Below are 25,962 nucleotides of genomic sequence, written 5' to 3' on the forward strand. Positions count from 1 at the left end.
ATTGGGATATTGGTAGCCTCCGAGAGGGCCCAGCGAGCCCCCATGCCTTCGGTGATGTTCACAGCTGCCCAGCAAGTAGTGGGCAGCTGCAACGTTTAGGTTGTGCCCTGTGGCTTGCACAGTCCAGCCCTGACATTTGGACAAAGGGCGTTTGAGCCCCTGAAAGGCCAAGTTGGCCTGGGGACAGTTTTCTTGCATTGTGCCCTCACCTAGGGTACATGATCATTGTTACCTGTGTACTTTTGCGCCTGTGCATTGCCGTTATGCTATGTTCATTCCTAATGTGATTTATGCAATGCTTTGTGTATCCCTCTAGATGTATTTTTATACCTAGAAGGTTGAGTTATCTAGTATAGTGTTACTAGTGTGTTCCTGGTTCCCTGCGTAATATTTTCCTACGGTAGTTAGGATTGCGTAGGAGGTACTTACCTGTTACCAGTGGTTACTGGTTGTGCGCTACATTTATTATTTGTTCTACATTTCTACATTTACATTTGGTGATTTGTGCTAATTCTGACAGTGGTCCATGTGGCCCTGTCTTGTGTAAATAGTCCCCTGTGAATTCTGCCCCGTGCCAGTTGGCACAGCGTAAATTGTGTGAATATTATCTAATGTGTTTGGTATAATACAAAGGCTATTTTTAGGTCTCGCTGAGACAGCGAAAGCTGTCTCTTTGAGACATTTTGTAAGTGGGCTTTCAAAAGTGCTACCCACATGGTTTTGCTGGCCTAGGGCTTGAGTGCACGATGGCGTGCACGTGCACAGCTGCTCCTTGCATTCCCCCCTCCCTTCTCACCCAGCCCTTTGATGCTCTGCTCGATTACTTTCACTTTCGCCGCTTTGATGTTTGATCGCAAACGCGATCACTTCCGCTTGGCATAGCCTGTACTTGTTAACATGAGCTTTGGGACGGAACACGACTGCTTGTGTTTGGAGTAGTCTGTGTCTTTGTCAGTAGAAATGTGAGTGGGAACAGACTCATTTACATTGACATTGTCAGATAAAAGGTACACTCTCCCACGATGAAAAAACAATCCAGAACATGTCAAGATCTATCAATGACTTTTTATCTTTTACCACCTCAGCGGGATGAGTTTGATTCGTAATACAACAATAGTATGTTAATTATCATCACAGAGCGCACAAGGCTGTTGAGCACTTCACAGCGTATGCACGCATTATGAGCGGAATTACGCGCCTTAATAATTTGCGGTTTTCATAATAGCTCTCTCAGAATATCCCTGCAGTCACATCAGTAGGACGCCAGATATGTATTCCAGAATTATGAAACATTTCTAAGTATCGTTGGTTTCCTCGATGAAGCATTCACGCACAGCGGCAGAAGACGCGGGTTATTTTTCTTCAGGACACACACAGTTAATTTCTTTCGACTGCAGCTAGAAAAATAGGTGTGAATAGCTGCCGGTTTCCCCTGCAGTATTTACTTCTCAGATTTGCATCCCTTCCGGGACCTGGCGCGTGTCACATTATTCGGCAGACCCGAGCTTTGTCGTCGAAGAGCGTCATTATAAAACACCCGGGCCGTTGATGGTCGTCTGCTACTCGTTTACTCGAAAGCACACAATAGATTTTTCTCATGTATGTGAACGCCCACTGTCCTTAAATCTGTGTGCCTTTCAGGAAAGCTTCCCAAAGGCTTCAGAAGGGATGGGTACCTGTGGAGTAAAGTTTAACACAACAATCAGATATTACAATTTAATGAGCTCTATTGTGACACTATAATTTGTCTCCGCACATTTTCCCGGCGAGTCCAGAAGCAATATGTAGATGAGTTTTCTTGTGACTCGCTCTGCTGCGGGGACTTCGGCTCTGATGAAACGATGTGGCTGTTAATGGAGCTGAGGAAACTGAGGAGTCGCTGGCCTTGGGGTGAGCGCACTTTGTGAATATTTCAAGGGGTGGGTTTTTGTTGAAAGTTCCGTGTTCTGCTCTGTGTGGACGGCCAATATGCGAAAGCCAGGTTGTTTTAAAGGGAGCTGTTGCTACCAGGGCTTAATATATATGGAAAAAATAATATATTATAAAATATATAAAAATACGAGCTGAGGTAAGAGATTTTCCTAGAGCCCACTGCTAGCGCTGCGGAATGCCAAGGTGAATGAATACCAGGGCTGCCTACACTTCATCCCATAACACCTCATGCCTTTTTCTTCCACCTCCCTGCATTCCCTGTTTCTTTATTTCACTCTTACATGTCCTTTTTAGGTCTCGCTGAGACAGCGAAAGCTGTCTCTTTGAGACATTTTGTAAGTGGGCTTTCAAAAGTGCTACCCACATGGTTTTGCTGGCCTAGGGCTTGAGTGCACGATGGCGTGCACGTGCACAGCTGCTCCTTGCATTCCCCCCTCCCTTCTCCCCCAGCCCTTTGATGCTCTGCTCGATTACTTTCACTTTTGCCGCTTTGATGTTTGATCGCAAACGCGATCACTTCCGCTTGGCATAGCCTGTACTTGTTAACATGAGCTTTGGGACGGAACACGACTGCTTGTGTTTGGAGTAGCTGCATGCCTGGTTGCGCACAAAGTTCACGAAGAGACTGGCGCCACCTCTCACCACGACACACCTCGCACTCCACCAACACACCATTTCTCCCCTGCGGCTCACCTCGTCGGCTCTCTGTTTTGTACCCGAAAACAGCGATCTTTCTGGTCGTTCTGCAGCAAAGTCTCAGCGCTTGTGTTCCGTCCAAAAACAAGTTTTTTCACATTAACCAGTGTTGCTTGTTAATATGGTGGCCGCGCACAGCGCCGAAAGTAAGTTTACACCGCTCCTCTTCTTGCATTTCAAATGCTTGTTTGTTAAGCGGCGCAGCAAGCCGCATGCTAAACGTGTCCGCTCTGCCGTTTCTTTTCTATTTCCTTACTTTAGTTACAATCTCGGCACCCAAACGAGTGCCGTGATTTCATCAAAAGTAGAGAAATGGAAAAACCTGATGCCGCGATTGCAGCAAAAGTAAAGAAATAGAAAAACATTTTATTTTCTATTTCTTTACATTTAATGCAGCAATAGGCCTTGCATTTGCATTGTAACAGAACAGAATATTCTCTCCTCCTCTCGCTCTGTGCACATCTAGCCCTGCAGCCGGGAGCAGAGGTCACGGCGATAGCCAGGCGGGGTTTATGACTTATTTTCTAATGGAAGTTGTATTTATAAATGCGTTCCTTGAAGTTACAGCACACTGAAATAGTACGTTTTTTACACATAGTAGTTCGAGGGTATCCATTCCCACAGGAGACAGGTGCTACTTCCGCCATTATCTTTGCTGGGCTGAACTGACAGTCTGACGAGTGGCAGGGACAGTGTGAGTGGCTCGGTCTCACCATCGTCGTTGGTATTAGTTAGTTCTCTTATGTTGCAATAGTGACAGTGTTCCATATAGAGCTTTGTACCATCCTTCTGCCATTTCTAAGAGCCGCACGTAATCAGTGTTACAACTGCTTATTATAAAAGCACTCAGCATATCGACATCGAAAGTATGGAAGTCTGGGTTGGCCTTGCATGAATTCACGCTTGTGATCATAGCACAGATCAGGGAAGAGTATTTAACTAACAACAAACGTGTTTAAATGACTTGTCCCTGTTGAGAAGGGCACGACCCTGGGTTGGCCTCCCTCCGTCTCCCAGTGAGTAAGGACTGGTGCTTCAAATCCCAACATTCACTAAGCAAAACACTCATAATGAGTCATTCTTGCGGCAGTACCAAATATCTGGAATTACATTTCCCCTAACCGGCGGAAGTACTGGTCATGTATTACGTTCAAGAGAGGAATGAAAGAGCTCTCATCCCAATGTCAAAATATCTCTGTACCCCACCCCCTCCATATGCATGCAAGCTTCCCAAAGCAGGGGCTCTTATGACCCACTCCACCACTTCCCTTCGTTCGTTCAGACAGCCTCTTGCAGAACATAGTATCTATTTTGAACGTGGACATTTTTGTATACAGGAATTTTGGCTGCACTGAGGTTGAGCCGATTCTCTCTGACAAGTAATACTTTCGGATCAGTGTCAAAATGAAGCACCGTGTTGCCCCTTTTTCTTATGTTTTTGCTAAATTTGCCTGTTTGTGCACATTCTGATGTTCTCTACTCCAGGGTGGTCCGTATGTGATGTGCTGGTCCTCGTCAGGTTTTCTCTTTGACTTATAGGACTTGTAGTCTTGTTTCTTTCATTATAAAACAGGACTACATATCCCAGAATTCAAAGGAAAACAAACATATGAAATGCAATAGGGCTTGCTTTTACCCAAGTTTAAGCTATTGGCATTGTATAGGACGATGCTTTTTATTTATGTTTTAAAACCCAAAACACAAATAAAAGGCATTGTCATTTACAATGCAAATAGCTCAAACTCGCATAAATGCAAGACCTATTGCATTGCAAATGCTTGTTATATAATACCTTGTGTGGAGTTTCTTTTGTGGTGGGCCTTGGGTGTTGTTGCTGGGTGCGCGCGCAAACGCTTTACACATTGCCTCCGGGATAAGCCTGACTGCTCGTGCCAAGCTACCAAGGGGGTGAGCAGGGGTTATCTTTGGCGTGTAACTCCCCAGCCCTGACTAGAGTGGTGGTTTCTGCCTGGCTCTGGTGCAAGCCCTAGCCAACCAGAAATCCCATTTCTAACACTCTCTCAAACCACCAACAGGCTAGCCTGATATTTAGCCTGTGCTAAACCCGGATTCCTTTCTCAGGTTCTGCCCACTCCTACATTTCTATTGCCGACCCTTTCCCACTTCTTGATTTACGGCTCTCTGGCCCAATCCTTGCTACTTCTACCTCGCTTTGTCTCTTCGGCTTCTGTCTTCCAGGCCAACCAAGCAGACTGCCCATTCCTGTTCCAGATCAGCAAACCGGTGTGCTCTGAGGGCTTTGTGGATGCTCTTTCTGTTTACAGGACTCCTCCTCACTCCCTCACCACTGATCTCTATTTTCCTCTCCCTCTTCTGGATGGTCACGGTGCAGCCATCACAGCACAATATGATATAACATTACAAGCCACAACAACGATTGACCAGAGCGCAAATCCTGCCAAGCCTAAATTACAACAATCGAACATGTTTGAGAGATATGAAGGGAGAACTCCAAATACTCCACAGAATTCAGGACCAGAAAGCACTCGAATGTGTTGGAGCCTAAATCCCTCCAGCATTAAGGCAATAGCATTGATTCCCTGTAAAACAGTTAATCAACTTCACAGTACTTTGAATGACATACAAATAATTATCTTGTAAATGATTGGAGAATTTATATAGTGCTTAGTACTCATATATGGGGCAATGAAGCAGTTGTCTACATGAGTAGCACGCTATATAGCACGTGCGGTGTGCAGTTGGAAGGATGTTGTTTGTTTTGATCCTATGTGGGAAGTGTTTCCATGTCGTCGCAATGACCAACTAGGTATGGATATCATATTACGTAGTAGGAGGGTGGTGTTGGGCAGCTAAGGAGTTAGATCATCGATTGTAACTGTTTTATGTGTTTTTACAATGTTTTACAGACCACTGTCTAAATAAACTTGTTTTCTTCCCACTTACATATTGCATGACGCAGCACGTAGCAGTGTTGGATGATGAATTGTAAGAGACAAGTGCGCAGTTTTATGGTTTTCAGCATGCTTGTAGCTTTGAACACCTCTGCAGGTCTCTTTTTGATGGTATATCATAAGATACACTGTACTAGGAGAGGATGTAGCCTAATGGCTAGAGCGGTCGACCTCGAAGCTGGGGAACCAGGTTTGAGTCTCTTTAGGGATGCTTAACATCCTGTGAATCTGGGCAAATCACTTATTCTCCCCGTGCCTAACTATAATGAATGTGTCCGCCTGTAACGCAATTGGTGGTCATGTAAAACGCTCTGATATTTTAGGGTGGAGTTTATGCTATATAAAACTCCCAAAAAGAAAAAAACGTAGCTGGTTACTGGACTTGGTTGTCCAATCTGATATTATGCGTATTGGTGTGGTGCAAAGCTGGTATGACTGGAGGGAGAGAGAAGTGGAGAGATCTATCATGGTGCAGAACAAGCCCTACTACCTTCAGAAAAGAATCCCTCACTGTGTTCCTGGTCACCACTAATCAGAGTAACATGCTGAATTAAAAAATACAGGCAAAAAAAACAATAAATTGTCAAGGAATCTCTCTAATAAACGCTCTGGACTCTCACTTTCAAAAAATGTCAATCTGTTATAGAAAGCGTTGAAAACGAAACTCGAAAAGGACGCCTGTGACCTGTCCCCAGAACTCACACTCCCTTACTGCCCTCAGGACTGGGAGGCAATCTCAAACGCCCCATCAGAGCGTGTACATAATGATGCCCCCTTCCCCCGCCTCCGTTGCCCTACCCTATAAACTGCATTGTGGCCTTTGGGCGACATGTGGAAGCATTAGAACACAAATAAATTAAAAAAATAACATAACACGGATGTTAAAGCTAGCTGCTCCCTGCACACAGCACGGCCATATTCAGATTGCTATCGTACAACTTGAGTAGCGCTTGACAGCAAAATAAATTACTGAACATCTCTCTATACAGAAACACAATAATGTGCCCTCCCACGACCCCACAAGATGTATATATGCAAATCACCCACTGTTGTTCACATTACATAACCAGGGTAAACTGCCATGAGCAGAACCATGAATTAAGTGGCTTACTCTGTAATAAAGCATTGGTAAACATAATCCATGCTAAAACAATGAAACTCTGTGCTTCACGAGTAAAGCATGAATAAATGCAGACGTGAATGGCTTCAAGCTGAACACATAATTAACTGAGAACTGTTTTAACATGTGGAGAGCCGGATGTGTGTCAGGAACTACTGGGTGCATCAGGTGAAGGCTCGTCTGAGGCATGCTGTAAGCAGATTTCCCAAGAGTAAAATTGGAGTAGCGTGTCAAGGGGTTCACCGTCGTCCATGAGCTCATTGCCATTGTGGGCGCGCACATTGGGTATTCCTCTGCCTTGGCGAGAGTCTCTGATGCCCATGAATTTTTGTCTGCATGGGTAAATCATTATTTTTCAAAAGATCTCATGCAGCAGTTTTAACCCGGATACACCCCACCGTTAATTATGAATCGCCTTCATGTATTAAACCACGCTATTAAAACTGCACTAGTTGGAGGTAGCAGGCATTTTAACAAGCCCTGGCAAAGCCAATAGGTCTCGCTTTTGGGCTCTCAGCATAGGCAATGGTTTTTAGCGATGCTGTCCAGCATTCCAGATGGTGAATCTAAATAAAATGAAAAAAGCAGTGCAAAAGTGTTTTGTTTGATTAAGCGGGTTTGGATAACAACACGGGGGCATGGGCTGGAAGCAGCACGGTGGGCGCAAGGGGAAACAAGCATGGGCATAGCCAATAGGTCTCGCCTTTGGGACCTATAAGTGTTTAGCCATGCAACAGTTGCATAACTAAATACTTACAAGGTCCCAAAAGCGAGACCTATTGGCTATGCCAAGCGGCCGCGAAAGTCAAAGTGATCGCGATCGTGATCACGATCAAACATCAAAGCGGCCGTGAAAGTAATCGCGGTAAAGCGCTTCGCGCGCACATGCACTGTAGCTCTAGGCTGGCCTGGTAGCACAACATGGAGTGCCACGGGGGCGGAAGCAGCATGAACAGTGGGGGTGCTGGACGAAAGACGAGGGTTGGCGTAAGCAAAAGGTTTTGCGAAAAGGGGTTGAAATGTCGCAGAAGTATGGGAAACAGGCAGCGATGACAGGTATCAATTACATTTAATTTTGAAGAAACATAAAATCCTACAATGTTCCCTGCTTGAAGCATGGAGAGTGACTGGACAATTTTATTTTGGAACAGGCACAACTACTGTCAGCAAGCATAGACAGCGAGAGCTGGCATGGAGAAAGAAGAGACCCGGGTGTTGATGCATACAGAGAATGCTAGGACCAGTGCTTTAAATGGGCCGGTACTCTCCAGTACGGAGTACCGGTACTTTTATATTTTGAGGAGAGTACCGGCACTTCTCAAGAGAAATGCAATATTTTTAATTGGAGAGTACCGGCACTTCTCAGAAACAAGCAGGTACTCTGCTACAGAGCACCTGCACTTTTATTTTTCAATTAGGACCAGTTGCTCAGGCAGCTTTCAACTCATGGGTCAACAACAGAATCACAGAAGATCACTCACGCTAAGTGCCAATTTCACTGTTACAGCCATTCAATGATGGCACTGCACATGCAACGGAACAAGGTCCACAGGATACGACCAGTACTGTGAGGAGAACACACTGCCTAACACGAGAACTCCAAATGACTGCATGAAGCACAATATCTGCAGAAGCCCTGTAGCATCTTACAGGAACCTGTGCTGCGTCCAAGGAGGGCAACAAGCGAGCTCAAAAGAGCTACAGTAAAGAGAGAAAAAAAGAAAAGAAAATGTTTAGGTGAGAAAAGAGAAGGAAGAAAAGAGCAGGGGTGGGAGAAAGATGAGAAAGGGGAACAGAGTAGGGGTGGGAGAGATAAGGGGAACAGAGCAGGGGTGGGAGAGATAAGGGGAACAGAGCAGGGGTGGGAGGGAAAAGGGAGGCAGAGCATAGATGGGAGGGAGAAGAGAAGGGAGAAAAACACAGGGGTGGAAGGGAGAGAGAGAGAGCGAAGGTTGGGGAAAGAAGAAAGAGTGCAAGGGCGGGCAAGAGAAGGAAGAGTGCAAAGGCAAGAGAAGGAAGAATGCAAGGGCGAGAGAAGGAAGAATGCAAGGGCGAGAGAAGGAAGAGTGCAAGGGCGAGAGAAGGAAGAATAGTTCAAAGGAAAGAAGGAAGCGTGTAAGGGTGGACACATGGTAGACAGCAGGGGTGGGGGGGAAACAGATAGTTATCAGGAAGTAGTAAGTAGTTCAAGGGCGGGGGAAGGAAGACCGATCTGGTTAAAGAATAAACATGGGGTGGTAAAAGATTGAAGGCAAGGGGCAACATGTTGAGAATCAGTTCAGTAGGAAGTGTTAAATATGATGAACCTCAAAGGTCAAAGAGGAGCAGCAGCGCTAGAGGAATATACAAATAGCATGATCTTAAGATACACAGTAGTGGAGCTGCACTCACCTCGTCTTCGGAAAGTCAATATGCCAATTCCACGATGGTAGCCATGGAGCTTAATCAAGAGGGGACAACGCTACCTGGCAAATCCAAGACACGCACAAAGTGACGAACAGGGAAGAATACCCCAGATGAAGCATGTCAAGAGAGCCTGTCCCGCAAGTAGCCCCCCCTCCGAGGAAAGGGATCCAACAGGCAGCCGTCGACCAGAGGAGGTACGGTCTAGCCGTCCTGGCAGCAAAAGACTATACACATTCTGGACAGCTCTCGAAGCTGTGTGGTCCAGGCTTCACCGCCCCTTCGAGTGTAGGAGACATGTGGCCACAGCAGCGCCCTGTGCCTGTTGCTCTTGTTTCCAGTAAACACTGTTCTACCCATCTCTGTATCTGCCTCAGGTTAAAGGCAGGCGGCAACTCTCCAGTTCCTGCTGACTTTTACCTGCTCATTCCCACTGGTTCTGAGCAGCAGTCATGCAGACTCCTGTGTCTGCTCTGCCTTGCCCATCTATCTCATTACAAAGACAGGTGCACGGATCGGTTGAATGACGTTACAACGCATTCCGTTGCAACGCATGCCATTACCACGCATACGTTAAAACGCGAATGCCATCACCACGCATATCTTTATATCACGAAAATGCCTTTAACACGCACATTTTTACAACAATTTTAGTTGTTAATCTATGCATGTTAATGGCATTTTCATGTTAAAGGATATCTCCGATCCCTACAAATGAACCCTAATGTACCCTTAAAATGTACCCCTGCGCGACACCACCCCCTCATTCTTCCTTACCTCTCGACTCTGATTTGCGCTTTACGTCGTTAAGAGGAAGTGTCTTTCCGTTTCCTCTAACGACGCCGATTGCCTCCACATCTTTTTTCTTCATTAACTTAAAACAACGGAAACAGGTGCGTTTTTTTTCTTTTGGGGGGGGGGGGGGGAGACCCCCCCAAGCCCCCTTTTTTCAAACGATGCTTTTTTTGGGGGGGGGGGGAGAGCGCCCCCCCCGCCCCCCAAGTCCTCCTTTAAAAAAATGTTTTAACCTTTATCACACATGTTTTTACTACGTATCTCGTAGTAAAGGTATGCATGGTAAAGGCTATTCGTGGTAACCACGCATGCGTTGTAATGCATGCTTGGTTATTCTCATGCATGGAATCGGCCGCGTTGTAGTGGCCGTTTCCTGCATGGATCACATCACCCCGCTGGGCGCAGCCTGCCTTTTATTTCTACAGGATACTAGGCAGCCTCCTCTTGTTTGACAGGGTGTATCCCGTCACTCCCCCGGAAAACAAGAGCAGAAGAAGAGGGTTAAGCTCATCCCACATCAAAGCGCTCTACCACTGGACGGCGACAGTATGAAGCACGGCGCTTATTGGCTTCCCCTTCAAAGGCACCACAATCAGGCTCATAGCACTATAACAGAGATCTTCATTCGCACTAGCAAAACGGTAGAAAAAGAAACATGCAAGAGAGGGTTATTGAATAAGGACATGATTTACAGCCGTCGGCCCAGCGCGTTTTGTTTACAAAGCCCAACAAGCACCACCCCCCTTGGAAAAAAGCCCAAACAAGTACATATCTTACTAAAAGAAGCACAACACACGCCTAACCATCGAATGTGCCAGAACATTTAGAAAATAACTCCAAATGAAAACACAAATGTACCGTCCTCAGGAAAAGAAACTGTGGGGTGGTTCTTCGGCTGTAAGGGCTCACCAGGGGGCCAGAGGGAAGATGCAATGAATGACGGGCGCCGAAGCTGAACATGCACCCACCGTGTAATACAAGCAGGAAATAAATTAAAATAAAATAATACCTCAAACAACAGATAAGCAACCAAAGCATAATGATGCACTTGGTCCCTGCTCCATGGGAGGAATGAAAGATAAAAAGGAGGGACAAAAGGGCGGCAGAACTGACCACTAGCAAGCAAGGATTTTTAGGTCTCGCCTACACAGCGCGCATGCGTTGCATAGGAAAAAGACCTTTAGCAATCAAGTCGGTTTTGAGGTCAAAAACGTGCACGCGTTGCATTGCTTTCAATGGCAACGCGTGCACGTTTGGCGATTCCCTTGCGGGAGCGAGCAGCGGCACCATATGTTAGCAATTATCGCGCCATGCTGCTCGCTCCCGCAAGGGAATCCGGCGCAGGCCCCCTCCTCTCTCCCCTCCCCCTGCTGCCGCGCGAGGCGGGCACGCTTGTTATTTTATATGGGTCGCTATAGGTGTCAAAGAGTGTGGTGACCGCCAGGTGCTATTCTTTGACAAAAAAGGGTTATTGTTCTTCGTTCTTAGGCGCTCATGAAAACTCGATATTTTTCTTGGCGGTGTTACTCTTTATTTTTTGGGGCGGTGTTACTCTTTATTTTGTTACAAATGGGAGAACTCGGATTATACTCTATTCTTTAAATAAACAAGTTTAGTTTACGGCCCACGTTTTACCCAATTGGAGGTGACGCTATAGACAGTTCAGTTACTTTCTGCTCTGTGAATAGCCGTCGGACGGATTATCATTAGATATCGTATACCGTTACTTACTCCAGTAGCTACTACTTCCGTTTGTTACCAACTCCAGTCTGAGTAGTGTTGGGGGTGGGCATTGGGCCAAGACGGTGCTGGCTGCCTCTTGCTCCGATTAGTGAGTGCGCATTGTGAGAGCTTGCGCATGCGTACGGCTTAGAAAAGCTAAGGCTAATGTATTGTACAGACCGCGAGTGGGGTGGGAGGTGTTATGGGGAAATAGGCACTGCAAGTTTGCGGTGGATAAAAGCTGTTCACAGACTGCACAGATCCCAGTGTTTTGTCAAATTAAACAAAAATAAACATGAATGTTTTCACAGTTTGATCATTTGTTTGTAAGATTTAGGAAAACCAATTGAAAGGAATGTTCCTAACTGCAGTTTCCCATTTCGAGTTTATTCCGACTGCTGTTCAGAAATTCGTAACTGGTGTAAACAGCTCGGTGGGATTAACAACACTTCTGCGATTCCTGTAAACTGTAGATCACAGAACTCCTCTTAGTTTAGCGAGTTTGGAAAGGTGAAAAGATGACTCTGCCGCCTGGATCACTGTAGGGCTCTGGGAAAGGGGTGGTGGTTTGGGGTTGCTGAGAACCATCACTGACTGATAATATTTTAAGTTACGCAAGTCAGTTCGGTAAACATATCAAGGCTACATATAATATTATTTTAAATTCCAAAAAGCAGTGCAGTAAACGTATGTCAGCCACATACCTGGATGGTTGTTTATTTTGTCTGTTAAATGAGTAAAATGTAAATGAATGCTTGAAACGCACATGGAGGGGTCGCATTCCGCTGCCCCGTATGAATCTACTTTCCATAGAGTGCGACTGACCCACTAATGTGCCAGATGAAGGGTGGAGCTATCAGGGCCACAGGTCTGCCAGCACAGGCCGAGTGGTGGTATATACCTCCTACACAAACTTCAAACCAGCAGAACGGTCCCTAGCAAAACTTAGATTAAATTATATGAATTAACAAGCATTGGCATAGGTAGTAGGTCTCGCCTTTGGGACCTTATAAGTACTTAGTTATGCACCACAATATCATTGGTACAACAGCATCAACTGTTGCATGGCTAAACACATACAAGGTCCCAAAGGCAAGACCTATTGGCTATGCCAATGCTTGTTAAAGGACACTGAAACATACAAATGAAAAGCAGGAGGATGGATTTAAGCCCACAAGCGAAGAATATACTAAAGGTAATACAACAGGTCTTGAATGCTCGACCTTAAAAACAGGGTAGCAAATCACACGTTAACATTAACATCTGGATGAGGTCGTGGCTTGGTGCCTATGAAGGGGGACAGGGACTAAGGTGCTCCTGGCTTCACACCACCATCTGCCCATTCTCCTAGTTATCTCCTTATTGGACCCTCGCCATAACAGAATGAGGGTCCCTCCACAGCTTGATACTCACTGACAGGCAGAAACATCTTCCTTTATGCCAGTTTCTTGTTTGCGCAGCTCATGATCTGGTGATTTGTCACCGGATTTGCATCAAGTTGATAATTGAAATATAGCTGGAGCCAAAGTTGATCTTTGCTGAGGGTGTGGTGTTGTGACAGCGGTTGTGCTGACCCGCTCTTGTTGGGCCTACAAGATACAAATTGCTACATGAGTCAGTCTGTATACAAATCATCTAATCTAGGATCTGCTTGTGCTCCTGCTGGCTTTTACTGCTAAAGCGGCTCTCTACATAACACTCCTTGACTAACTTTGAGGCCCTTTTGCCTATTTTGTCCATGGGGCCTTGCGGTCACAAAATGGTGGTCGGTGCTGTTGTAGTTGAGTTTACCTGGCACCTGTGACCAGATGTGCGGCCTAACTACTGTGAAATTAATTGAATTTAGCTAGGGTCAAAGCTGATATCTACAGTTAACCTCACTTTGTGACAACTGCTGAAACTGACGTGCTCCAGCCGAGCCTAATGGATACTATTGGCTGTATCCGACGCGCTCCAGCCCTAATCACAGCCCTAGGATTTTGCAACTTGCAATAAAATCGTGAAATCGGCACTTTTGTAAAAAGCCTGTGCTTTTAACAAAAGTGCCTGTGAAATTAACTCTCAATTTTATTGGTCCAGTGGTTCTCGCATTCCGGAATGCATTGTCTACAACTGGTGGTCTCATGAGTATTAAGGACAGTATGCAAGTACAATGTCATGGATAAGGTACTGTTTGTGCAAATAGTCTTGTGGTAATGGGTGCAGAATAAGAATCAAAAAAGTAATCGTAGAAACAAGCAAATACTCAGTAGAAATTGTAAAAAATGAGGAGGGACCATTTTAACAATGAATTCGAACCAGTTTCGGCTGGATGCACAGACGCACATTTAGTTCTCTGGGGATGGACAGGTTGACATTGATTATTTCACACAATAAAATCCGACACCTCTTGGCTTGGGGTTTTATTCGGTGTGATCATTTTTGCCCATTACAGGTTTTGGCCTCAAACATTGGGCTTAGCACACTGATTTTGGTGCTTACCACATTACAATCCGCATGTCCCAGTAATTTCCAGCAGTCCCGCCATCCCTACCTTTAAATTCTTGCTGGTTTGACATAGTTACCGGTTGTGTTGAAATCCGCCTTATTTATCATTCCGACTCCTGAGCATAACGAGGCTTTTTGGCTTTGTGCAAAGGTCGGAATCTTCCATTGGTAACAATGGCAATAGTGGTAATTGTCACAAGTGGACCCCATGGCAGTAAATGCCATATTAAATCCCTTGGGCGCTGAAAATCCAGTGCCATACAATCTTAGAGGACAAGCATAAACCTTCCACGAAGGGAATTAATGACATTTGCATCCTTCCAGGGTTTCCTTAGCTATTTGTGCCATGAAAATGTACATGTGTCTTCTAGTCAAACAAGGCACCCTTACTGGTAAACCCTTTGTCTTGAAATATAATTTTTAGTGGCAATAAGTGTGGATTTTTCAGCATTAGGCAGGATTCAATGAGGGGGCGTTCTCCATAATTCAATAACAAGATGTGTCCGCTGTGACAATTCCGCCCCAAGCATTTTGGCGGGTGTCCTTGTAGCTTTGGGCAGTAACAACAAGCCTTTGCAAAGCAATAGGTCTCGCATTTGCTAGCGTTTGAGCTATTGGCATTGTAAATTACAATGTTTTTTTGTGTGGGTTTTGAAAACACATAAATAAAAGGCATTGTCATTACAATGCCAATAGCTTAAACTCTGGCAAATGCGAGACCTATTGCATTGCAAATGCTTGTTTACTAATGCACCTTCAGAATCACCCTGGGAAGGGGGGGAGGGGCAGAAACATAAACACAAGTCCATATTATGACGTGCATTAAGCAGACCCTCCAGGATTTTCGCGATTTCGTGATTTGCAAAAAAATCGCGAAATCGGCAGTTTTGTAAAAATGCCACGATTTTTACAAAACTGCCCGCGAAATTTGGAGGGTTGGGCAGCTCTTGGAAGGAGGCCCCTTTTAGGTGTCTGTGCTGACGTTACAACAATGTCTGCCTAATGTTTCAAGGAGCTGGGGGGAGGTCTCTTTTTCACAGATCTCGCCCAACCTGCTGGAATGTTGGCCCCACGTGTGTATTCCTGCACACCGCCCTCGTGGGGAACAGGGCGCGGCTTCACTCCTAAAAGTAACCCCCGCCCCCCTCCCACCCATGGTAAATCTCTGGTAGATGCCGGTAAAGGATTTCACAGCCTGCGCATCCTGTGGGGGGAGCAGGCGAAGGAGGTGTGGGGGGGAGGGGGGCTGATGTGACCAGCGGCAACTGCGGGCATTTGAATGAAGAACAAACTGCGAGGGACGGAAAGATGTGCAGCGTGGAGAGGGGGGAGCTGCCAATGAGACGTGAGGATGAGGATTGAAAGAGGAAGAGATGGAGAGCAAAAGGGAGAAAGAGTGAGGGGGCGCGAACGGGGGAGGGCTGGATGATGTAGAGGCGAAGGGAAGAGAGATTGGCGGAGGGGGAAAGGTGAAGAGACAAGAAGGGGAGAGAAGTGTGAGATGTGAAGTTAGAGTTAAGGAGCTAGAAAGGGGAAGGTTGGAAAGAAATAGAAGGTGTGAGTTGGAGAGGGTGGGAAGGAAGATAGAGATGGCAAAAGAGAGATGGGATAGAAGAATTAGGTGTGCGAAAGGAGGCGAAAGAGGGGAGGAATGGGAGAGGCCTTGAAGGGGGCAGAACGAAGTTGAGATGGGGAAAAGAGGAGCGAAAGAGATGGGAGAAGAAGGGAGAAAAAGTACAAGATGTAGAGAGCGGTGGGACAGGAGAACAGAGATGCGAGGAGAATAAAATAGAGGGGGGTGGTGAGAGCTTGAGAGCTGAAGTGGGGGAGGGGGGCAAAGAGAAGGAGAAGTGGGGAGATGGAATATAAACCAGAGACAAAGATAGAAGAGATGGGAAGACAAAGGAGAAGTGCGGGAAGTGAATGCGTCAGAGAGGCTGGAAGGACAAACTGAAAGCAGGAGGGAAAGGCATGAAAGGAAGAGCCGTGCACTGAAAAGAACCGAGGCAGAAAATTGGAGTGAAAAAGAGAGAAAAAGCAACGAAGTAGAGAACAGAGCAAGTAAGGAGGAAAGAGCATTTGAAAGAGAATGATAAGAAGCACTGGAGTGGGAATTACAGGGATGAGAAGTGATGGAAGCAAGGACAAAACTGAAAACGAGAAAAGAGAAAGGGGAGGTAGGAAATAAAGAGAAGAGAAAGGGAAGGGGCAATGAAAACAGAGTAAAGGAAGAGGAGCGACAAGGATTGAGAAAAATAACAGAACAGCAAGAAAACGAAGAGAGAGAAGGAATGAGTCAACGATTGAAATGGAAATAACAGAAATATTTTAGGTCTGTTGACAGTACAGCTGTCTGCGATGTAGTATGTGTGCCTTATTGGATAGGCCTTTGCAAGCACCAGGGTGTCAATACTCATGCTCACAAAATTCCAAGGAAAGGGAAGACGGGCGGTGGCCATTGAACCTTGTTGCTGCATGACTAAAGGTTTCCTGTTTGTGCAGAATGCACTGTTCAACGTAACCAACAAGAAATCTACAATTATCAGGCAACATGAACTACCAATTTCTTTGGAGATGGCAACCAGTACTGGAAAGTAGGGGAAACCCACCTGATCTCACTTCCGGCAGCTAATTTCCCTGAGAAAAATGCTGAATTTGTCTTGGTGTCTGATAATTCAGCAGCGCCTGCAAGCTGTTTGTATTCGGCTGGGTGCAGCAACGTGCAGGCAGTAGGAGGGCTTTCTTATTTCAACATTCAGCTGGGAGCAAAAGTTATCTTACCTCTATTAAAATCCCCTCAAAATTGCAGGGCACACAATGGTCTCTCCAACAGGTATCTTAACCCTGTAAGATATTTTAAAATGCAACCTCTATGTAACCAATTGAGTAACCTAGAAGGGATTTACTGTCACATTTGTCATCTGTTACCAATATCTTTGCAGCAAATTAAAAAAATAAATATTATGTTGCTACCAATGTTGCGGGCATCAGTGGCACCCACAATTGGCAAAAGAGGGTACCTGAGGAAGAGGACTCCTGCCTCTCGGATCCGTAGGCAGCGATGCCCGACAGGGGTGCATACATGGGCACTAGAACATCCCAGGGAGAAATGCAGCACACTCCCACAAGGTTAGGACTGGAGCTGTGCTTTCGTAGAGCTGCAGACACTTTAAACATGCCTATTTCAAAGTGGAATACTCTGCTAAAACAGCTTCCATTGATTTCAGGCTGAAAATGAATGATTAGGAGTAAAATAAAGTGCCGCAAAAATGCCGCTAAATTTCCATATTTGTGCCGCTAAATTTCCATATTTGTGCCGCTAAATTTGCTAATCCATGCCGCTATATCCTGGGGGGTCTGATTAAGTCAAAAGATAGAATGTAGCTTCTACCGATAAGATGGAGGCACTTCTCAGCTTGAAAAGAACTGCTAAATGCAGCACGGTGTCTTCTACATATTTATTGGTTTATGCATTGAGTGAAATCAGGTGTGAATGTGTGCAGTATGAGATGCCCCCTCACATCCTCCCTCCAGCCTCCTCGCGAAGTCATACAATGAAACCCACCTAGCATGTCAGACCTGGGAAAGAAATGTTTTCTCTAGTGTCTCTAGCACAGGCGCAAAGAAGGACGCTCATTATTCATCTCTAAGCCATGTTTAATCATTGTCCAATTAAGCATCCATTTTGTTCAGAAATTTACTTTGTCTTTCCTTAAACATTGTTTCTATTCAGATCCGCAGAATCCATTGTGATTAGTTCAGTGCTTTTTGTTCCCCAATCGACTTCGTCGGGAGAAATTTGTTTCTATTTAAACATTTGAAAATATTTTAGTAGCCAAGCAAAAACGCTCCCTACCACCCCTGATGGAAATGTAATCATCGGGGATTAAGTTACCCAACTTGACAGATGTTCATCACAAGTGGATAGTGTGTTGTAGGTGTCGTATCGGAGGTCCTCTAGCTTCAAATACTAAATAAAGCAATAGCAGGCAGGTGGGCTCTGTTGAACTTCTGGGGTCTGATGGCAGCGAGCTGCCACAATAGGGAACTCTTTGGCCAATAACCTAACACAACTAAATTCAAAACCTCAATCCACGTTGTGCTCTGCACCCCAAACTGTAGAGAGTTACAGCATCATGCTAGCCAAGACCCAGTCTCATTAAAGAACCACCGCCTGGTTCAGTGGATAAGTTACATGCGGTTTCATCTGATTTGAATAGCCACTAGTTTTTGGAACTCTACTAAACTGGCCCAGGTAAACTTCCAGTTGTATCGTGGGACTGGTTACTTATTGCGTATTTATCTTGTGTAACGTGCGACTGGTGGGCGCGGTGCAGACGGGTAGAATGATTTTATTGCAGGTTCGGAGGCGAGGGGGTAACTTTAATGGCATTATTATAAAGCGCGAACACGGCTTAAAGGCATCGTAGCGCTTTAAATGAGTACTTGTCACATTACACAAGTTCGGATTCATTTATTTGTTAAACACGGGGAAAATAAGTGATGTGCTCAGAACCACGAGATGTTGAGCGACGCCAGGACTCAAATCTGGTTCTCTAGTTCTAAAGTTGCATTAACTGCTCTAGTGCGGCTCGCACAGTTAAGCCCCTCCGCCCTTGATTCTAACTTAGTTACTCATGACCCTGGTGTATGTAGAGTGGTGCGGGTAGCCATACAGCTGGCAAACGCGCAGCCGTACCCCCACATCGCAGGAAATCTCAAGTGCAAGCCAACAGCAGTATACATCGCATTGCCGGGTAGGCAGCAGTATGTAACGGAGGTGGGGGAGGAGATGTGGGGCTTTCAGTGAGGTGCACCAAGAACCCTCAATGAGGCATCTCTGAGCCACACACGTATTGATAGCAGCACTGAATACAATTTAGCACCTAGATGAAATTCCGGAACATGCATTTTGATTACAGAGCAAGTGACGAGGGTGCGTTTTAGGACGCTCCTCTGTGAAGTAAACCTCCTAGTGGCACGTCAAGGTTAAAAAGAAAGAGTGCAATGTCCTAACAGACGCAGCGCTTGTTGCTGCCTTCAAGTCTAGGCACTCGCCCTTTGATCAGCTATGGTGAAAGGGGTCTGCTCAGGAATACACAATTTGTTCGTGTGTGGAGAGCGGTGGCATTACCCTGACTCTGGATTTCGAGACACTAGCACTAGTCTAGCTGAAAACAAGCTGTTGCCACGCCATTGTGCGAATAAAAAAAAAAAAGTAAAGTGAAAGCGCGCCATGCGCATTGTGCCTGCCTGCAGAGGGAAAAACTCATTACGACAGCCGTTTTGCAAACTATCCAGTCCGGGTGGGTGGGGCCTAAAGGAGAGAGGGCGGTCAAAGCCTCACTTTCTATCGGAGGCCTGCGTTTACCATAAAGCCTGACGTGCGCCAATTAAAAGCATGGGCGGAGCTTCAACCCCATTTCCGAAAGCAACCCGATGACAATAAATCTCGCAGAGCGAGCAGCGCTTGCGCTGCGACGCTAGGCGGGACCTAAAAAGGAAAACTGACTCCGCGAGGACGAAACAGAGAATTCGAGAACTCTTCCCACAAGCGAAGTCAGCGGAAACCAGGCTCCACCTGCTGTTGTGGTTGGGGGCATGTAGTCAAAAACTTGTTATAATGGGTAGATGCGTCGTCTGGTACTTTGTTTTGACTGGAACATACCAAAGGAGGTGCACAAACCAAGTATCGTGAGGCGTATAAAAATATAATCATTATTCATCCAAGTTTCACACCTGTGTAGACCAATCAGCAACTGAAAGATTATCAGTGAACCTTTGCAAAGAAGTATGTGTGGCTTTTTTTTGTAACATTTGCTTTGTTTGAGCTAGAATCAAATATTTGAGGCCTGGATTGGAGATTTCTTCTGCCATAAACCTGCTGCACTCATGCTTACAAGGTCTTTCATTCAGCCTTCTTCATCAATTAGCCTGTTCAAGTGTCATTCATATTTTTCTTCTGCCCACCACAGCAAACAGCATGGGACAATGGGTCAGCCACTTCATATATTGGCTGTCTTGCACTATGATTTATGACATTTTGTCGGGTCACATGTGCATACCCCTTGAATGTAGGGAATTTTAGTATCGGGCCTGGTGTGACTGGGCTGCTGGGCCTCTCCTTTATATTTTGCCAAATCCGTTGCACATACTAGATAGATTTGCAAATAAAAATCCTCAATTCGCCAAGGCCAGGCCTATGGGCTTTGTCAATGTTTGATTTTGTTGCAACCTGTAAATTATGCAGCATTTTTGATTATGTGGCAAATAGAGTAAATCCATAGGTATGCCGAGTACACAACATGCCACGCATAGCACAGGGTACATATTCAGTGAACAGTGTGCAGCACGGGATATATATACACTGGACAAACCTGAATAAACAGGCTGGGCTTGGTTCTATGCAAAGTGCATTATATTCAGCTTTGAGTACACAGTGCTCTGTAAAGTGCACATCAGATTATGTTCACACATAGCTTAGCCTATATGACACACAATATACATTACTAAATACATAACGCATGATACACGCCTTTGTATACAGAGCATAAAATATACAGCGCAAGGTATGCCTAGCATAATGGAAAGTGTTCCATCATATCCTTGCCAGCACGCAGTGCTCATTATGTTATACACATGGTGCAAAAGAACTGCACAGCAAGATCTGTACAAAACTTTCAAAATACAATCACAATGTACACAGCACAGACTGAGAACAAGGGCCAGCCAACATATACTGCACAGACAGTACACAAGACAACACACGAAGAACATTACGCACATGCATATTCAGAATCCAAGGTCCACAGTATGAAACACACGTCGCAGTCTGGGATTCTTAACAAGCCTGTCTTACAGTAAAGGCACAGCACCATGTACAGTGTTTGCGACACATGCTACACAACCCGTGCTTCAAAGTCCCGAGCACACAACGAATGGTCAGATCAGAGAACACACTGAGTAGTACACTGCACAGGAGGCATTGTACACCTACAGACCCAGGGATACGCAGTGCATACTGAAGAGTCCAGGATACAATGACAACAAAGTATAGCTGGTGATATAACAGTGCTTCGAGCACTGCCATGTATATACTGCGCAAGAAACACACACATAAGATAAAGAGATGCCCTCCACTTATGCACAGCACCGTGTGTCCAGAGCCTGATTACAAAGGAGTCCTGAGTTCACTCTGAGAGGACCAGGGTAGGGCTGAGGAGAGAGGGCGACACAACACCCCATAATGGGTCCAGGCAATATAGCTCAACGGGTTCAACAACCGCTGAAGAAATGAATTTGCCATTTACAGGTGACAGTTCTAGCAGAGCTGGTCTGACTAAGATGTCATAGGGAGTGCCACCGAATTGGATAATATAAACTCCTCTTATATTACATACATAGGCCTTCCCACTGGAAAAAAATACAATTGTGTTCTCAAAAAAAGTTATACAAATCCATAAGTAAGCACAGTGCTCAAGCTGAAAGTAATGTGAACATAAATACTACATGCTACATACAGTAGATAAACCTGGCAGGATAAATACTGTACACAGTGCTTTGGTGTACACTTTCATGTTGCAAAATGCCACATGAAAATAAGATCTCTGCGTTTGGTGTTGAAAAAATGCCAAAATAAAGTGCTGCAAAAATCCCATATTTGTACTCCTAAATTTCTATATTCGTGCTGCTAAATTTGCTAATCCATGCTGCAATATATTGGGGGGTCTGCCTAAAGGATACAATCTGCTACATGTGCTGAGCAGGTATCTGGGTGCAAGTTGCTACTTGTACCAAAACCTGTGCATAACTATTGAAGCAAAGCGTTTCCCTTCCTTGCATTTTTTGGGGCCAGGAGCACCAGCTTTTATCACATCACAGTACGGAGCTGTTTTAAAACTACTACAGTCTGATAGATCTATTGCTGTGCTAGTGCAGCCTCTACTTGGAGTCTGGGAGTACCTGCATCTGCATCTATAGCCTTGTGCTCACTCCAGTTGTACTGAAAGATCCTTCACACTTAAAAATTCAGCGGTCTACTAGCCATCCTGCCATGCTGATGAGGCGTCTCCTAGTGTGGCCCCTCATTGGAGTCTGCAACGCCTGGAGTGCCTGACCACTCCTGCTGTACTGAGAGATCTTTCCTTTTTTTTGGATGTTCCTGTTGTGGCTGCGAGGAGCAGCTGTTTTAAACTGTGCTGGCCTTCTCAGGGTAATACGAGCCTATTATTCATTGCCTGCGAGGAGCAGCTGTTTTGAATGGTGTTGACCTTCTCAGGTTAATAAGAACCTGTTATTCTTTGCCTGTGGAGCAGCTATTTTGACCTGTGTTGGACTTCTCCTCAGTCCCTTTCCCATTACCATGGGTAAAGCTGGTAGGAAAAGGGAACCTCTGGAGTCTGGCTCCTCCCAGATGTTAAGCAGCAAGGATGTGAACAAGACACCCCTGGACAAGGAGAGCCTGAGTAGTGAGCACTCTGGCCCTTTTCTGGACTCAGTTCTGCCTCTGGGAACAGGTCCGTCTCTAGAGAAGCGCTTAAAATAACATTTGGCTCCCTGGTGGCAGACAGGAGTCTACTGCATGATGATCAGAGACTATTGGCTGAGCGGGTCACTACTACTGAATGCTCCATTGATGAGCTCACATCTAGCATGGCCTCAGTGCAATCCAGTGTATCTACCACTGAGAAAAGATTTAAGATTCTCAAGGCCAGAGCTGAGGATGCAGAAAATAGGACGAGACATAATAATATCACAATTATTGGGCTCCAGGAGCATATTAAAGTCAACACTGCAAACATGGTTGATTTTCTGGAAAAATTGATTAGAGAAAAAGTTGCTCCAGGGGACCTGGCTTCTTAGTACGCCTTAGAACGTGCTCATCATGTCACCTCGCGGCACCTCGTCCAGTGGTGGAAAAACCTTTGCACTACAGGGATAGAGATCATATTGCGTCTCAGGGCAGACTTAGTGAAGACATTATGCATGAGAATCACAGAATAATGTTCTTCGCTGATTTCACATGTGAGGTACAGAAGCAAAGGTCCTCTTTTGTAAATGGCAAGAAATGTCTTGGTCTACTTGTCATTCCTGGCTAGATTGAGGGTGGCCTTCAGAGATGAGGTACAATTTATTACGTCACCGTTATCCCTGAGTGAATGGATAGATCGACTACCTCAACGAAAAAAAATCTTGCACTGAAAAAAGTGCATGAGGCTACCGGCTGTCCCTGGGGGAAGCAAAGGGTGCACAGAGAACTGCTCTGTCACAGTTGCAGGTGCATTGCAAGCGCCGACGAGTGGTGGAAGCGGTGGCTGCCTTGAGTAAAGGGGGCTTTTCTCTGTCTGTCGATGAGGAGGGAGAACTGCATGATTCGAATTCGGATCAAACATCGTCTTGTCTTTGGGATCTACTGAATCCTTGCCAAAGATCACTTCAGGGACTTCAGATGAGATAATCTAAAGGTTTTGCTATCTGCTATGCATGAGTATGGGTTCTGTATTTGCAAATATGCTGTAGTGCTGGTTCATGTCTAGCAGGGTAAAATACTGGGTGACGGTTTCATGTGAGGCCCAATTTTGAGGGGATTATACTGTATGTTTCTTGCAGGGATGGTGTGTTGTGGCGTTGGGTAGCGCCTCGGCAGGCACCCACCCACTAAATTGTTGTTTTGCTTGTAATGCATGCATGTAAGTTGAACGGTTTCGGACTAGTTTGGATGGGGAGTCATTTGCTTCTGGGGATGGGGAGTTTGGTTAATTGTAAGTGTTTATGGTTGTTAGATAAGGTCTGCTGCTTTCGGATACTATTGACAGTAAGAAGGGCCCCTGTCTTAATCCCTTCCTTTGAATCCATCATATAGCATCCCCCATAAAGTATAAATTCATCTCCAGGAATATCCAGGGTCATGATAACTTGACTAAGAGATACAAAGTTTACTCCTACCTTAAGAGGCGGGGAGCACAAATAGCTGTAATGCAGGAGACCCATCTTACTAAGTCAGAGGGATTGGCTCTCCATAAAAGATGGCAGGGTCAAGTGTGTGCTATGTCTTACTCAGCCTTTGCCAGAGGAGTTCGGTTATGTATAAGACCTGGAGTCACCTTCCAGAAAACTTCTGAGATTACAGACGTGGAAGGTAGATACGTGGTCTTTACAGGGAGACTGAAAGGTCGTGTTTAACAATAGTTGAAATCTATGCTCCCGATACAGACTGGGGGGGGGGAGGGGGTTGTGCAGCATTCTAGGGTTTTGGTTCCATACCTGACCCAGACCATACCTGACCCAGACCATATTATTGGGTGGTGACTTTAATTGTGTTACTGACCCTCTCCTAGATCGTTCCCATCCACCTTTAGGGGATTCACCGATTGTCCAGTTGGCAAAAAAAAATAAAAGGCCCAATAGACCGTAAATCATATAAAGGTGTTCACCACAAATATATGGAAAATATAAGACAAACAAAAAAATTATTTCTCCTAAATCGTATTGCGAAGGCAGCAAATTCAAACAAAGAGCTCTACCAAATCTTAAAAGAATTCTCTACTCCACCTGTTCAGACGCAATCCTCTACCTCTGAGGACTGGATAGATTCCCTCTCCAAATTTTTTGATGTTAAGATCATAGCAATTCATAATTCCTTTCCCCCACTAGATACTATCAATGCCCCGGGAAATCTTTCCATAACTGCCTCTGATCCTCCTCACATTTTGGAAGAATTTACCCAATGTAGTTCTGAAGAAGTGACCAAAGCTATTATAAAAGTAAAATCTGGTTCTCCTACAGACCTCCTGCCGCCAAGAATTCTTCCAATCATAGCCCCAGCGTTGTTAGACAGCCTCACCGATTTATTTAACAAGTCATTGTCAAAATCGGAAGTACCTAAAATATGGAAAACTGCTAGAGTCAGGCCTATACTAAAAAAATCTACTGCAGCCCCGAAGCTTCTTTCCAATTATTGTGCAATATCGTTGCTCCCCTATTTTGTTAAGATGCTCGAGTCACTGGTCAATAAACAGCTCGTTGTCCATCTTGAGAGCCAGGGACTGCTAGACCCCTCCCAAGCGGATTTCAGGCAGCCCATAGCACTGAAATAGCTCTGCTGGAAGTAACTGACAACATCAGACTGGCATTGGACAGGGGGCAGTCATCTATCCTCGATCAGGAGCGTTTGACACCATCTCCCACAGTATTCTTGAACGTCGGCTCTGAGAGATTGGTGTCAGGGGAAAGGCTTTACAGTGGCTCAAAAACTATCTAATCGATCGTACTACGATAGTAGAGGTGGGCAATACCATCTTGTGTAGTAGATCAGTCAGGATGGGAGTACCACAGGGCTCTATTTTAGGCCCGACACTCTTCAACCTTTATGTGAGCCCTCTAGCCAAAGTGATTAGATCTTATGGCTTTGATGTTGTGTCGTATGCCGACACTCAGATCCTCATCACTCTTCGTCCTGATCCAATGGAAACTAAGTCTTGTTTTAGGGACTGTATGTCTCACATTGATAAGTGGTTGTGCACCAACCACCTGCAGCTAAATGTCGGAAAAACCAAGATTATGCTCTTTGGAAGGGCTTATGAGCACTGGTCACACGACTGGTGGCCCTTAAGCCTTGGCCCCTGTCCTACTCCAACACAGATGGTGCGTAATCTTAGGCTTTCAAATGGACAATAAATTGCCAATGAAAGACCACATGAATAAAGTTTTTTAATGGATTCCGACGGAGGCGAGAAAACCCCTAGTCCAGGGACTTATTATCAGCCGTATGGACTATGGGAACGCCCTGCTGGCATCCACAAATGATAACCTTCTTTCAAGGATGCAGGTTCTGCAGAATACTTCAGCGAGGTTGGTACTCAATCTCCCACCAAG

General features: G+C 45.4%; 1 protein-coding gene and 1 non-coding gene across 4 annotated transcripts in view; one reads left to right on the forward strand and one right to left on the reverse strand.

The window, feature by feature from the left end:
• SHROOM2 (shroom family member 2) overlaps window positions 1-9,298 on the reverse strand; it is a 463,222-nt gene extending 453,924 nt beyond the window's left edge. For 2 of the 3 annotated variants that reach the window (XM_085622198.1, XM_085622197.1), the window contains exon 1: window positions 9,073-9,296. The gene's annotated coding sequence lies outside the window, so the exon portion shown is untranslated. Of the gene's footprint in view, window positions 1-9,072 lie in introns of all 3 variants that reach the window. The other variant, XM_085622195.1, reaches the window with a different exon arrangement.
• Window positions 9,299-12,361: 3,063 nt separating this feature from the next.
• On the forward strand, window positions 12,362-12,513 carry LOC146805049 (small nucleolar RNA U109). Its single transcript, XR_014968366.1, has one exon. It is a non-coding gene; the product is annotated as a small nucleolar RNA U109 (small nucleolar RNA).
• The last annotated feature ends 13,449 nt before the right edge of the window (window positions 12,514-25,962 follow it).

This window comes from Triturus cristatus, chromosome 8, assembly GCF_964204655.1.
Source record: "Triturus cristatus chromosome 8, aTriCri1.1, whole genome shotgun sequence".
Lineage (NCBI taxonomy): Eukaryota > Metazoa > Chordata > Amphibia > Caudata > Salamandridae > Triturus > Triturus cristatus.